Genomic DNA, 15,434 nt, shown 5'->3' on the forward strand with positions numbered 1-15,434 from the left:
TGAAATTTCTTTTGAGAGCCAAATTTTTTTTTTTCATTTTTCTGAAGCTGGAAACAGGGAGAGACAGTCAGACAGACTCCCGCATGCACCCGACCGGGATCCACCCGGCACGCCTACCAGGGGCGACGCTCTGCCCACCAGGGGGCGATGCTCTGCCCATCCTGGGCGTTGCCACGTTGCGACCAGAGCCACTCCAGCGCCTGAGGCAGAGGCCACAGAGCCATCCCCAGCGCCCGGGCCATCTTTGCTCCAATGGAGCCTTGGCTGCGGGAGGGGAAGAGAGAGACAGAGAGGAAAGCGCGGCGGAGGGGTGGAGAAGCAAATGGGCGCTTCTCCTGTGTGCCCTGGCCGGGAATCGAACCCGGGTCCTCCGCACGCTAGGCCGACGCTCTAAGAGCCAAATTTTTTAAACTCAAACTATATAGGTAGGTACATTCCTTATCAAGGTAGCGCCCACACGTGGTATTTTGTTGAAGAGGCACACTCAAGGGGCCAAAGAGCTGCATGTGGCTTGTGAGCCACAGTTTGCCGACCAGGGATTTAGACTATTATTCATATATTTTCTAAAATTCTGTTTATTTATAGAACTTGAATGTCTAATTTCTGTGTATGCCCTTAAAAGTAATGTAGTAATATTTCAAAGAGTTTTCCAAATAAGAACTATGTTGAAGATTCAATTATACATCTTCAAGCTGCTAATAAATAGAAACATGCTACGCTTGAACTTTTTAGAAAAAACAATGAAGAACTCTATTTATGTGAATAAGTAAAGTGATAAGTTCTGATGAAAAAATCATAGATACAGACAACAGAATGGTAGTTACCAGAGGGAAAGGGATGTGGGAGGATGGAGAGGGTAAAGGGGGTCAAATAGATGGTGATAGAAAACTAGAGTTCAGGAGAAAGCACACAATAGAGTAGATGCTATATTATAAAGTTGTACACCTGAAATTTATATAATGTTCTTAACTAGTGTTACCCCAACAAATTTCTTAATTTTAATGTTACCAATGATCAAAGACAAATAAATGAACAGGAGAAGGTATAAGAGATCATTTGGTACCAACCCTTTCTGTAGGCATAAATCACCTGGAAAGAGTTATTACAGGAAGCATTCTGGTTAATGAAATATTCTAACTAATTGTTAGATCTAAGATTCTAGAAAATTTAATGTTGAAAGAATTAAAGTACAATAAAAATATTCCAAGTGTTAAAACTAGAATGAATATATGATGTCATAGTAGAAATAAAGTTGGACCAAGAATCCTAGTCCAAGCCTGGCTTTGCTCTTAACTGGTTCTGTGCTTCAGGAAAATCTCTCATGCTCTCTGATCTCAGTATCTGCACAACTGTGATATATGGAGATAGAATGAATTATTTATTAAAATATTTTTGAAAGATCAATGTAGTCTATACAACACACACAATACTAATTGTTGATGGTGTCAATGTGCTTCTAAATGTTAAGAAAAAATTGGGCAAAATTATGCAAATCTATTATTTTCATAATGTTATTCATAAACAGAATGCCTTCAATATTACCACCATGAGTCATATTGGATAAAGCTCAACAAAAGTTTATGGAAAAGATCAAATTCAATTATGAGTTATAAAAGCATAAATGAATCTCTAAGTAGCATTTGAGATAATATAGTGTGCATCATGTTTATCTAAAATTCCACAGCAATAATTTCACCCAGTTTCCTGAAATTAACATTTTTAGATTTAAAGGTAAAGCTGGGCCATATCAGGACAAAGGATAATTTTCAAACAAGAATAATCTCAAGAAAACTAGCCCTTCACTGATGGCTTTGATTTCAAGTACAGCAGTTTCCTGAAATTTCTCAAGACCTTCCATTTAGGAAAGTCAGATGAGATTGACTCCCACATTTAACTTTAATGAGGATTTTAAATTGGATAAAACCATTAATTAATCTAACTAATTTGTAGTAGTCAAGGCATTAACCATAATGGTGGATGGGAGTACAAGAGGTCAACTCCACCATGATGATGAGAATTAATATGTTTGAGCATTGACAAGGTTCCAGGCGCAGTTCTAAGCACTACCCACTTATTATTTCATGTTTCTCTGAATCCTTACAGCAAACCTATGAGATAGGCTCCATCAATGTATCAGTTTGGGGCTGAGAAATCTGAGACACAGAATGATTTAGTATCTTGCCCAAGGTGTAGAGCTAGGAAGAGGCATGATCTGATTTGGATCCCGAAAGTTTTGAATGTTGGTGCTAATGGGTTTTACCACCACTTCAACCCAGCACTGAGAGAGCACTTGGCCATCATCTATTTTCTTTACCACTATAGAACAGGTTTCCCAAGGCCAGGAACTAAACATTATCTCTCAGCATCTCACACACGAGGAACAGTTTACAATGATTTGATGATTTACTGCTAAAAATATACATTCATTTTGGGACCATATATCTGTATACATAATGGCAACAAAAAAAATCAAGAATTTAAATGATTCCAGAAAGAAAAAAATTTACAATGAAATGTTTTAGAGTACAAATTATTCTGTTTTACATCATACATTGATCAAAATGTAGAAAAATGTATTAATTTAGACTACTTCAGATGGTGGTTAGCTTGAATTACAATATATGATTATATCAGTAGTTAAAAATATTGTAAAGGGTTAGACAGTAAATGTATTAGGTTTTCTGAGCTGTAAGATCTCTGTTGCAACTACTCAACTCTACCATTGTAAACAGAGACTAGAGAGCCATAGACAACATTTTATGAATAGGTATGGTAGCAGGACAGATTTACCCCATGTGCAGTAGTCTGCTGGCTGGGACTCCAGCATAATTAAATTTATTTTCTTTAATTAATTAATTTTTAGAGACAGAGGAAGGGAGAAAGAGAGAATGAGAGACAGAGAAACATTGATTGGTTGTTCCACTTATTTATGCACTCATTGGTTGACTCATTCTAGAATGTGCCCTGATAGGGACTGAACCTGCAACCTTGGCACATCAGGACAATGCTCTAACCAACTGAGCTACCCAGACAGGACCGTGTATTTATTTTTAATAGTTATTTTATACATGCTAAAGCTGGGAACCTACTTGAATGTGTAGATTAAAAATGAATACATTATGATTCTTATTTTGTTGTACTGATTAATTATCTTCACAGATATTTTATCTGTTATTTTTAACTAAACTTTACTTTTTAAAAAGTCCAAAAGTAAGTAATCAAATCTTATCATGTTTTGGATTTGTGAGGCCCCAAATAAGCAATTTATCTCCCAGCTCTCTCCCTCCTTTTCCTAAAGACATAATATACTAGTTATCTATTGCTGCATAACATTATCACCCCTTCCCCCAAACTCAGTGGCTGAAACATTTTAACCTCACAGATTCTGTGGGTCAGGAATCCAGGTACAACTTAACTGGGACCTGTTCCAAGGTCTCCCAGGAGGCTAGAATCAAGGTGTCAACTGGGACTGCAGCCTCACATGAAGGCACAACTAGACAAGGGTCAACTTCCACACTTACTCATGTGGTTGTTGGCAGGATTTTTACTTTTAGACTGTTGGATTGAGGTCTCAGTTCCTCAGTGACTGTTTGCTGAATGTGACCCTCAGTTCCTTGCCCAGTAGTCCTGGCCATGAAGGTGGCAAGAGAAGAGCCAGAGCAAAAATGCCAGCAAGCAAGAAAGTGCAAGCATACACCCTGGCCGGGTGGCTCAGTAGTAGCAGTGGCAGAGTGTCGACCTGAGGTGTAGAAGTCCTGGATTTGATTCCTGATCAGGGCACACAGGAGAAATGACCATCTGCTTCTACCCTCCACCTTCCCCTCCTCCTTCTGTCTCTCTCTTCCCCTTCTGCAGCCATGGCTTGATAGATTTGAGCACGTCAGCCCCAGGTGCTGAGCATGGCTAAGTGGAGCCTCCACTTCAGGTGCTAAAAACAGCTTGGTTGCAAGCATCAGCCCTAGATGGGCAGAGTATCGGCCCCAGACATGGGTTGCCGGGTAGATCCCAGTCGGGGAGCATGCGGGAGTCTACCTTTCCCTCCTCTCACTTAAAAAAATAATTCATTAAAAACAAAACAAAGTGCAAGCAAGATGGAAAGTCTCTTTTATAACTAATTATGTGAGTAAAATCCCATCACTTTTGCCATATTGTATTTGTTAGAAGCAAGCTGCTAGGTTCAGCCAGCCCATAGTCAAGGGAAGAGGGGTTACCTAAGGGTATGAATAATAGGAGGCAAGAATCATTGGGGGCCATTTTAGAAGGCTGCCTACCATGCACTATTAACACTAAATCTGTATTGATCTTTTAATATAATGCTGTTAACATTTTTCATTGATGTCCTGTCAGCAGAAGTAATTTGTACTTTCTAATATCTACATTATTATAGGCTCAAAAGATAATTGTAACTCAGTGTCCCTAACAAACTTCATACCTTACATGAAACAGATTATTTATATGATGTTACTGAAAATAAGGTGCTCTCATTATTTCCCTGTTCCCAGGAAGGTTGTTATATGCTGAATAATTCTTGTCTCATATTTGATAGGATATATTAGTTTTTATTATAGTTACATAATTCTAACTTCAGCAATTTAAAACTAGGTGTGCAGAGCAAAAGGAGGGGTTGTGAGTGTTAAATTATATGGGTAATATAGATCTCAAATTGATTTCTACTTACTTCTCAAGATTGGTTTTTGAACCCTGTCAACACTTGATTCTCATTGACGATGTACAAACCAGCGAAATACAAGGCTTTTGTCAATAGGAAAAATTTCAGAAGGATGGCTGTTTGTTTGCCCTCCTGGTTCTAAATGATGGATGATGTGGCAGGCATCATTTTTGTGTCAGGCTTCCCTGATCTATTTTAGGTTCAGGTCATTTGTTTCAGTGAACTGCAAAATCCTATACCAAGTGTTTGGATGCAAATGGTTCAGTTAGGATGTGGTCTCAGAAAGGACACGTGGGAGTGTGTGGAGTGTAAACAAGGAAAGGACAAAAGCCAGTAAAGGACATTGCTCAGTTGATTACTGTGGAGGGCAACAGGGGTCAATCCCACTGAAGATTCTCTGGAAAATCGTGCGGAATGCTCATCAGACTTACCCCACCAAGTAACTGGCAATCTGGGTTCTTTACCTACCTGCTCCCATTCCCTCAAGGATGAGGGCTACCCCTGGGAGTGCGCTAGGCTTCCCTGTATGTAAGTTGAGAGAGTTATTACAGTGCCAGAAACATCTTTGACACAGAAGAGCAGAGGGAATTCAAGGTCTTGTGAGTTGCTGATGGTCTACAGGAGACGCTCCCACTAAATTTGCAAAGTGGACTCAATGCATCTGCTAAACATAGTCTTACACATGTAAACATTTTTCATCAGTACAATTTGTCTGTAAGCAAGGAATTCACCAGTTTAGGTAAGCTCGGCCTGGCACACAGAGGCACTCAATGAATATGCATTATTGGATGACTTCGAAGGTGCTGAGAAGGCAGATGGCCAGAAGGCTACTTCTGGGACTCAAGGCTCTGATCACCTTGAGATTGCGATGCCATCCTGCTACTGACTTAGTTTCCTCTCATCACTTTCTCTTTCTCTTGACTCATAGAATCAGAGAATAGCAGAAACCTTACAGATAATAATACAAGCCTTTCATATTTTCAAGAAGGAACCTGAGCCCAGAAAGGTACAACGATGTGGCCAGTTCTGCCAATTCTGTCAGTGGCCAAGCCAAGACTCACATCCTAGACTTCTTCTCACAGCTCGTTCCATCACAGCCCTGCTGCCTCCTCTTAGTTTATATAAACCTACAGGACTGATTTCCACCAAGGGACCGAGATTGATCTCTCTGAAGCACATATATGCAACTGATATATTAGAAACTGATGTGCTCAATGAGCCCGACCCAAATCTTTTCACATTTACGATTTATCTTTTTAGCAGTCTGCACAGTTCCATATTGAAATGTAATAATGCCTCCTGATGGTATGGCCTTTTTTATTTCTTCAAAGAGTTTGCACATCTATTTGTGTCATTTTATTCAAGAGGCTGTAGGATTTCTTTTTAATTATAAACTCCTGCAGGCTAATATCTATTGCAAATAAGTAATTATTAGTGGGTGATTTGTGCTTCTGGTTTTCGAGGTGAGGAGAAAGGCATGGAGCTGACTTGCATCAAAATGCTGTTCAGCTACAGGAAATGGACACAGTGGAGGCCAGCTCTTTGGTAATTTGCAGTAACAAAAAGTGAGATCACCAGCCCAGTCAGAGGCTTTTGTATCACATTAATTCCCAACCTCTGATTGACCTGCAGCTCCTTTTCCTGTTCTCTCCTCCCTACATGGAACCTGAAACATGATGGGGGCCTAGAATTTTTCTATTTCACTTACTTTGGATGGTGTGAGCTAGGCGGTAGCTGATTAGCTTCGAGAGCTTTAGCGCACACCAGGCCTGAGTGCCCAGGGTCTCCTGCCAAGAACGGAAGGTTCCTGTCAAGGTGGCTCCCATGGAGACAACCTCGCCAACCTGCTGCCTCCACTGTGAGCTCACATGAAAGCACAGAGATGATGCTAAACCAGGCCACAGGCTAGGGGTTGGGCAGTAAACTTTCTTGGCTACCATCGACTATACCATTCAGTGGAGTTAATATTTCTTGCTATATTCTCAGTTGTGAAATACTCTTTGGCCCTACACCAAAGAAACACCTGTATCCATCCCCAGGAGGTAGCATCCTAGTGCTCATAGCGGGAAAACTCAATGCCTGGAGAAACCTCTTCGTACCCTGGAGTCATCACAAGATTCTCGGTATTCTTGAAGAAATGACTTCTGTATCGCTGCTGGCTGAACTGGGCTCCTAAAGGCTGCCACCATTTTGTAGCCCAGAATCCCCCACTCCCCACCTATCTTACCCAGTGATCACCTCAGAGTCCAGTTTGCATCAGGATGTGCCACCGTGATTGCTGTCTGATGACAAGGAGCCTGCACACCCTCACTCAGCCCTGGCCTTCCCACCTACTCTGATAAGGTTCTGAGTTTCAAAACTGGTTCAGGGTGTGAGGTTTGGCCCGTGCTGCCTTCTGATCTGACCTCTTCATCCTACTCCAAGGGACAGCCAAACTGAAGGGCAGAAGCCAGTAAGCCCAGTTCAGGATGTGGGAACACCTCAGCTTCTTGATACTCCCCTCCCACCAAGTCCCCTGTCTGAGGAGCCACGATGGAAAGCAGGAGAAAACCGATGTCATCACTGGAATTCCTATCCACCACTGCAAGGACTTTCAGTCAGCTTTAGTCCAAGAAACAAGACTGACTGTCTTCATTCAACTTCTCTCCTCCCCTTCCTTGCTCACAAGTATAAAATGGAACCTAAGTGGGATGGTTGAGGCATAAAGAAGCGGAAACAGCACTCAGTGCTGACTGCAAAAGCAAATAAAGAATAGCGTGGTTTTCTGTCATCCTTAAACATTGTTCCTCGCCCTGGTTCAGCGGTAGAGCATTGGCCTGGCGTGTGGAAGTCCCAGATTCGATTCCTGGCCAGAGCACACAGGAAAAGTGCCCATCTGCTTCTCCACCCTTCCTCATCTCCTTTCTTCTTTTTCTTTCTTTCTTTCTTTCTTCTTTCTTTCTTTCTTTCTTTCTTTCTTTCTTTCTTTCTTTCTTTCTTTCTTTCTTTCTTTCTTTCTCTTTCTTTCTTTCTTTCTTTCTTTTCTTTCTTTCTTTCTTTTTTTTTTCTTTTCTTTCTTTCCTTTCTTTTCTTTTCTTTCTTTCCTTTCTTTCCTTTCTTTCTTTCCTTTCTTTTCTTTTCTTTCCTCTCTCTCTCTCTCTCTCTCTCTCTCTTTCCCTCCCACAGCAAGGCTCCATTGGAGCAAAGTTGGCCCGGGTGCTGAGGATGGCACCATGGCCTCCACCTGAGGTGCTAGAATGGCTCCAGGTGCAAGGGAGCAATGACCCAGATGGGCAGAGCATCGCCCCCTATTGGGCTTGCCAGGTGGATCCTGGTCAGGCACACGTGGGAGTCTGTCTCTCTGCCTCCCTGCTTCTCACTTCAGAAAAGTAAAAAACAAACAAAAACAAACATTGCTCCTCATTGGACCCCTCTGGCTGCAGGTGTGACAATGCTGCTGTCCCCTACTCACCCATCTCACTGCATGCACTCTCTCACCTCTCCTTCACATTCTGTGTTGTCATCTGGTGAAACCACTGTCTGTGAGTAGTTGTCCTGACTCACTCCCTGGAGGTAGGTTCCCAGAGGTCAGTGAGCCAGAAAAGCAGACCAAAGCACCAAGCCAGAGCAGACGTGAAGAGCAGCTCAACCACTCTTTCTCTCTGGGTGAGCTTGGTAAAGTTAATGAGTAAACTCGGTTTTCTTATATCAATAATGGAGATAACTCACAGGGTTGTGCTGCTGCAAGCTTCCTGTTCACAACGGTGGTAGTGGTTTGTTGTTGTTTGTTTTGTTTTGTTTTGGTAACAGTGTATCTCAGCCTCCCTGACATACAGGAGTGCTCACTACAATGAGGTTCCATTTTATCCGAACTTAGCTTATGTGGGTTTGAAATAGGGCAATACAAAAATACTAATATAGTCTTAATGCATACAAAGAACGTGAAATATAACAAATTCTACTTTGCATTTTTTCCTCTGGGAAAATTGCCTTGAATTATGCAAATTTTGAATCACGCAATGTCTTCAAGAGCTCATCCCTGGCAAACCAATGTGACTGAGTGTCTACAATCTGCCAAATGACTGTTAAGATTTACACAAACTGTCTTATTCAATCCCTCAACAACACCATTTCACTGTAATCCTTGGGCCTTACTTCAATATTACGAAACTGAGATTGCGAAAGGTTAATGTTATTTCATTGTTCTCCAAAGCCTGTGGTTGTCTTTCCAACACTGAGATGACCCAATTGACTCTTTCCTTCACTCGAGTTCTTTTCACACTAGTGGGCAATTTGCTCCTGACTCCCACTCGATGCTTATTCTTGCTCCTGTTTGAGAAGTAATAGACTGCACTTGCTTTGTCACTGAAGGTACAGCCAGAGGAAGTAGACTATGGAAGGAATCAGTATTCCTTTCCATCAGCTGAGGATGTGATGAGACACGTGGCGCATGCAAACACAGGGAAAAGGATGCCCCTAGTCCTGCTTCCTCCCCTTCCTCTCAATGCCCTCCCTCCTCAACCTGGCTCCCTCCCCCACCTGCCTACCTCTACAGAAGGCTGACACTTTGTGTAGGTTATCCCCATGGTATTTCTAACTATGGATATCACCTAGTATTCCCTAGAGATTCTGGGGCTGGGAGCTCTGCCCTCCTCTTACCTCTCACAAAACTCACGTGGATAGTGAGCTCTGACAAGCTACTTTTGAAGTTTTCTGAGCAACATAACAAAGAGAAACCTATTCCTATTTGAAAACAATATCAGTTAATTAGGCCTATGTACCACCCAACACCCAACAAAGTGGTCCCAGAAGGTTGTTCAGTTCCTGTCCTGCTGGAAGTTTTGTTAACGAGTACCATTTGTAACTAGTTGGTTTCTGCAGATACCAGGCTTGGAGACACCGCCACCCAATGGCTGTTTCTGCAAATAGCACCTTAGTAAGAGTGGTGCTTACTCAACACCCTACCCACAACCCAATGGGAGCATGAGACATAGAAAATGGAGTGGTGGTGGTGACACTGGTTTTGCTTTAGATGGTGGTGGTGACATTGGGATTAACCATGTAGTCAGTGCAACTGCTGTCCCTCTTTGCCCAGGAAATCTGATTTTCCTGGCATTTAACAGATGTGAGCTCTTTAATTAGGCAACAAACATGGCAACTTGGTAGTGAAACTGTAAAGATAAAATTGTACAACACCATGAATCTTTGGCACTAGGACCAATTTTAGAGTCTATATTTTTTCTCATGATATTTTTATAGTGACTGAATGTAGGTAAGAGACAAAACCGAAAATCAAAGCCAGAATTCTCATTTCCACTGTATAACATTTAGATCCATCTTCAATAAACTTATTTTTCTCTCCCACAAAATGAATATGGAGAGGATGGTGATATAGTTCATAGCACTCAATAAAAAAAGTTGATTGGAGCCTGACCTGTGGTGGTGCAATGGATAAAGCATCGACCCAGAATGCTGAGGTCGCCAGTTCGAAACCCTGGGCTTGCCTGGTCAAGGCACATATGGGAGTTGATGCTTCCTGCTCCTCCCCCTTCTATCTCTCTTTCTCTGCCTCTCTACTCTAAAATAAATGAATAAATAAAAATAATTAATAAAAAAATAAAAAAAGTTGATTGGAGCTACTGAAGGCTTCTGTTCCATGTAAGGGAAGTACAAGTCAGGCTCCTGAGACCAAACAGGTACCTTTCCTTTCAACAGCTGCATTAATCAGGGTTATTTTCCTCCTAAGTTAGATAAAAAATACTGTATTGTACTATACAGAGAAGAAAAGCTTCTGTCCTGCTTTAGCAATGGTTTGCATGCATAGTTTGAGAATAATTAAACATTGACTCAGGCAGGTGGGTGTGACAGATCACTCCACTTAAAGAAAGAAAAGCTATCTTTGTATTTTGGGATTGTCCTACAAATTCCATTTTGTCTCTTTTCTATTAAAATAATACTTGGTTGATTATAATCATTATGAGTTTTTCTCCACTGTAGAGACCTTCTCTATACATGTTCATAACCAATCCTCCTTTATTGGCTGCTGTAGGAATGAATATCACAGCTCTCTGGGGTCAGCCTGAGGGCTAGGATTGAGGATGTATTTTAGTTGGCAAATTGCCACATAGGAGCACCTTGTCCATAAGAGATGGAGAGGGGATCTGAGCTGTAAGAACAATTAGGCAATCCTTATTCAATGATCCACTCTTCTGTGCTAGGAATAAACACCAGGTAGAAAACGGCCCAACCTATGAAAAACAGGCTTCATGACACAGGAAATGATGTAATTTTTTAACCCAGACAAAACAAATGATGAAACTAAAATAAAAAATTCATGGCTTCATTTTCCATTTTGAAACTGATCTGAGTACATAATTAATAAAATCCTGACCCAAGAAAACTCACCAAAGTTATCAAAAATGTCAAGACTGTGTTGCTAGAACAATACTGGAAATGTCAACATGATTCCAAAACTGAGCAATGAGCTAAACTCCATCGTCTACCTGATCTGTTCAAATATCCGCTATTTATTTAGCGTCACAGAAACCTAAACTACTTGACTGGCTTTACTTCTTCACCAGATATGTTTATAAACTACATAAATTATAAAGTCATGAGAATAATAAGCATTCCTCTTTCCCTCAGTAAAAATAAATCAAGAGTGATTCGGATATCATCAGCTATCAGCTTTAAAAGACCTATTTTTTCCTTTTAGTTTTCTCTCTCTCTCTCTGTCTGCATTCAAGCCTTTATATATAGTAGTTACTTTGAAAATAAACTGAATTTATATATGGCTTGAATAATGTCCATCAACAGAAACTATGAGATACTTACTATATGCACAAAGACATCATCAGTCGCACAGATATAAAAGGCATTACTGGGTCTTTATCTGCCAAGTATCCTATACTTTCATGAATAAAACATGCAGACATGAAGCAAACATGAAATTGTATGATCCTAACTGTAGCGCATTACAATTTCTAAAGATGGGTAAGACCACTGTTAGCTAGAATAAAGTATCACTCTGGAGATGGAATTTGAGCTACTCCTTGAGGAACTTTCTAAAAATAAAGATATAGAAAAGGTAGGAAGAATTTTTATGCTAAGAGAAGAGTATAAGGGTTTCTCAACCTTAATACAATTAACATTTGGGGCAAAGAATTTGGACAATTCTTTGTCATGGGGGGCTGTCTTACGTATTGTTGGACATTTAGCAGTATGCCTGGCTTCTACCTACTAGAAGCCCGTGGCAAAACCCCACACCCCAATTAAAATAACAGAAAACATCTTCAGACATTGGGAATGTCCTCTTGAGGCATGATGCCCAATTGAGAACCACTGGAGTAGACATTGATTCTTGGGTCTGGGAAGGTTGCTTTCTCAATATCACAATTCATCAAACTCAGAATTATTGACATTTGGGGCTGGATAACTTCATTATGGGTGTTGTCCTGTGTTTAGCAACATTCCTGACCTCAACCTACTAGATGCCAGTAGCACCTCCCCCTGGTTGTGACAACTTAAAATATGTCCAGACACTGCCAAATGTCCCCTGAAGTGCAAAATCACACATGTCTGAGAAACACTGGGATTCTCAGCAGGAATGAACTTGGCTCCTCAGGGGTAGTAAGTATAATTGCTTAAACAAAGTACATGGTTTGTGTTGGACACATGCTGTGAGAAATCTTAAATACTAGAGCCTGTAATAGGCAGCCAGAGTAATTCTTAAGCAGGTGTGTTGCAAAATTAAATTGGCATCATAAATTTAATCTTGCAGAAGCAAAAGGATCAAGTGCCACGGGGAGGAACTGAATACAGGGGGATCAGTTAGGAAGTTGTTATAATAACCAGGTGTAAATGTTGATGGCCAGAGTTGTAGTGACATCTTTGGAATAAGACAAAAGAGTAAACCCAAGGGTGAGCTTTTACAAAAGACTGAATATTAGAGATGAAGGCAAGGGAAAAACCAATGATGAAAATAGGGTTGCTAGTGGCAAGAAAGATTCAAATGAGATAATGAGGAGGAGGAGCATTTCATGAGTATGATTTTGCAAATGCTAATTGCAGGTATTTTAGAATTAATATAGGAACACTGATGAGAGCTCAGGTCTGAGTGATAAATTTGGGAGTGTTGGAAAAACAAAATTCTGTAATCTCTGTGGCTTACCAAAATAAAAATTTATTTCTCACTCACATTATACTCCACTGTGGAGTGGGTGGCCCTAGGTCTTTCAGGGATCCTGACTTCTTCCATTTTATGGCACTGCCATCTTAAATGGGTGACATCCAAGGTGGCTGCAGAAGGGCTAAGTCCCAAGGACCTTATGGGAGATTTGAGAAGCCTTGATGTGGGGATCCAGCTGAACTGGAAAATCTAGTTTATTGGTGTTCCAGGAAGAGGAAATAGGATTCATTAGTACATAGCCAATCTCTGCTATAAGACACACACACGTGTGTGTACATACACACACACACACACACACACACTAAGAAGAAAAGTATAGGAGTAGATGAATTCATCAAGGACATGAAGATTAAGGAGTGAAATTGAAGAGTTCAAGGAACACAAAAACAAACAAAAGAAGAACCAGCAAAGGCTTCTGAGACCTTGGAAAGCTTAGAAGAGAACCAGACCTGTGTAGAGTTGACAGTGCCAAGACAAGGGAAGGTAAACTTCTGCAAGGAGGGAAAACGTCTACTTTGGCTAAGACTCTTGCTTATGGAGACAAAGAAATTTACAAATATTAGAAAAGGACTTACACGTCAATACCCACCTCAAAACCACCAGCAGGATGGTTCTGGGAAGTCCTGCTCATCTCTACAAGCAGGCTGAAACTCAAACCCTTGTGCCTGGCTTTCAGTCCGCTGGCCCATCCTCCCTGTCTACACCTCACCATACACTTCCCAGGTGCCCACTATATCCCGCTCCCTGGACTATTCATTGTCCCCAAGCCCACCTCTTCTCTCCCATCTTCATGGCTTTGCTTTTACAGCTTCTTGCACCCATCAGGGGCCTGACTTTCCTCAAGCCCTATGTCAAATGCCACCCCATCCAGGAATGAAGCCATTCTTGATTTTCCCTGTCAATTTCAACCTCCCCATATTCCATTAGACTTTTGATCTTTCCTGTACTTTAGCACATGGGACTATCCATTTTGTATCTATCAGTTATATATGCACTTGACTTTGTCCTTCAATGGAACATGGGTTTCACAAGTATCAGGAGGGCCACTGGGATGTACAACCCCAGGATAAACCACACAACACTGAAGTCTAGGTTAAGGGCTGGTCAATGTTTTCTGTAAAAGGCCATAGAGTAAGTACTTTAGGCTTCTCAGGCCATGCAGTCTCTGTCACAACTATGCAACTGTGCCATTTTAGTTCAAAAACAGCCATAGAAAATATGTAAATGAATGAGTATGTCTGTGTTCCAATAAAGCTTTATTTATAAAACATGTGGTGGGCCAGATTTCATCCACAGGCAATAATTTGTTGCTCCCTGCACAATATGAATGACACTTTTTAGAGCACAGTGTGAATGAGGTTTCATGCAGTGTGCTCTGGGAAGTCCTAGGAATAATTGATGTGCATCTTAGTTATCCTTGGATCTTCAGTCCCAGCTCCCACCAGCACGTAGTATGGTGCCTTCCACATAGTAGGCCCACAATGTGTGTGTGTGTGTATTAAGTAAATACGCCTGGAATTCAGAGAATCCTAATAGCATTTTGAGCGCTTAACTGCCTTTGAAAACTGTTTTGCAAGACTGTAAAGTAGTTCAGTAAGGGATCATGTAAGCCCAAGAATAATAAAAAAGAATGTGACAGGAGAAGATGTGAGCTGAAAACATCTAAGGATTAGCAGCCAAAGACAGGGAATCTGACATCAGAGCTGGGTAAAAACAAAACAAAAAGGTATTTCAGTCCTGAGAGACTAGCACCAAGGGACATCACACCATATGTAATAGCTGTCTCACAACACCCTCTAAATCCATGTGAATAATGCATTTAATACCAGCACTTCAATGCTGGAAAGATGTTCGTGATTTGGAGGAAACTCAGAGACCAACCAAAATGATTAAGAGACCGAAAGGATTCATTTATGAGCAGCTATAAAAAAAAAGCCAAATACGTGCTTGGCCTGCTGATGGCCAGAAGGAGATGGAGAAATGGTTTACAAATTACTGAATGTTGTAAACACCAGGAAGGGGAGGAATGACAGTCAGCTCGATTGGACTCAGCTCTTGGTATGGACATATCTCGGGCGTTGACAAATTCCTTTCATTATTGGGTATTAAAACATTTATGGGCCATCTGAATAATATATAACTGGGAATGCTGTGATTGGAAATGTTCTATTATTACTAGAGAATAGGACTGCTACAGAAGAGCAAATACAAGACAAATTATTGCTTATTAAGGAAAGGAACAGTCCAGGAATCCTAGGTGTGCTGAGAGAATTGAAATGAGCTAATAGTCCACTCTTAAAAATATCAAATGTACAAAATTGTGAATAATGTTATAGAGAGTAGAATTGTTGAAATTAAAGCACAAAAATGGAAAGGTGGCCAGATTATTTCCTTCATTCCTCCCTCCCTTCCTTCATTCAATCATTTATTTATTCCTTCTTTCCACATATCTAATGCTTACTCGCTATCTGCCAGGTCCTGTGCTGGTAATACAAAAAGTAATTCCTTACAAGGCCTGTCCAAAAAAAAAAGAAGAAGAAAGAAAAGCTTACAGATCTGGTGGTGGGGTGTCAAGGAAGCTGTAGACTAAGGAACAGC

The 15,434-nt window shown here is 40.9% G+C and overlaps 1 protein-coding gene across 2 annotated transcripts in view; it reads left to right on the forward strand.

Moving 5' to 3' along the window:
* The window catches only part of GLRA2 (glycine receptor alpha 2), a 180,965-nt gene that overhangs the window by 123,886 nt on the left and 41,645 nt on the right, over window positions 1-15,434 (forward strand). The gene's annotated exons all lie outside the window — the stretch shown is intronic.

The sequence above is a fragment of the Saccopteryx leptura genome, chromosome X (assembly GCF_036850995.1).
Source record: "Saccopteryx leptura isolate mSacLep1 chromosome X, mSacLep1_pri_phased_curated, whole genome shotgun sequence".
Classification (NCBI taxonomy): domain Eukaryota; kingdom Metazoa; phylum Chordata; class Mammalia; order Chiroptera; family Emballonuridae; genus Saccopteryx; species Saccopteryx leptura.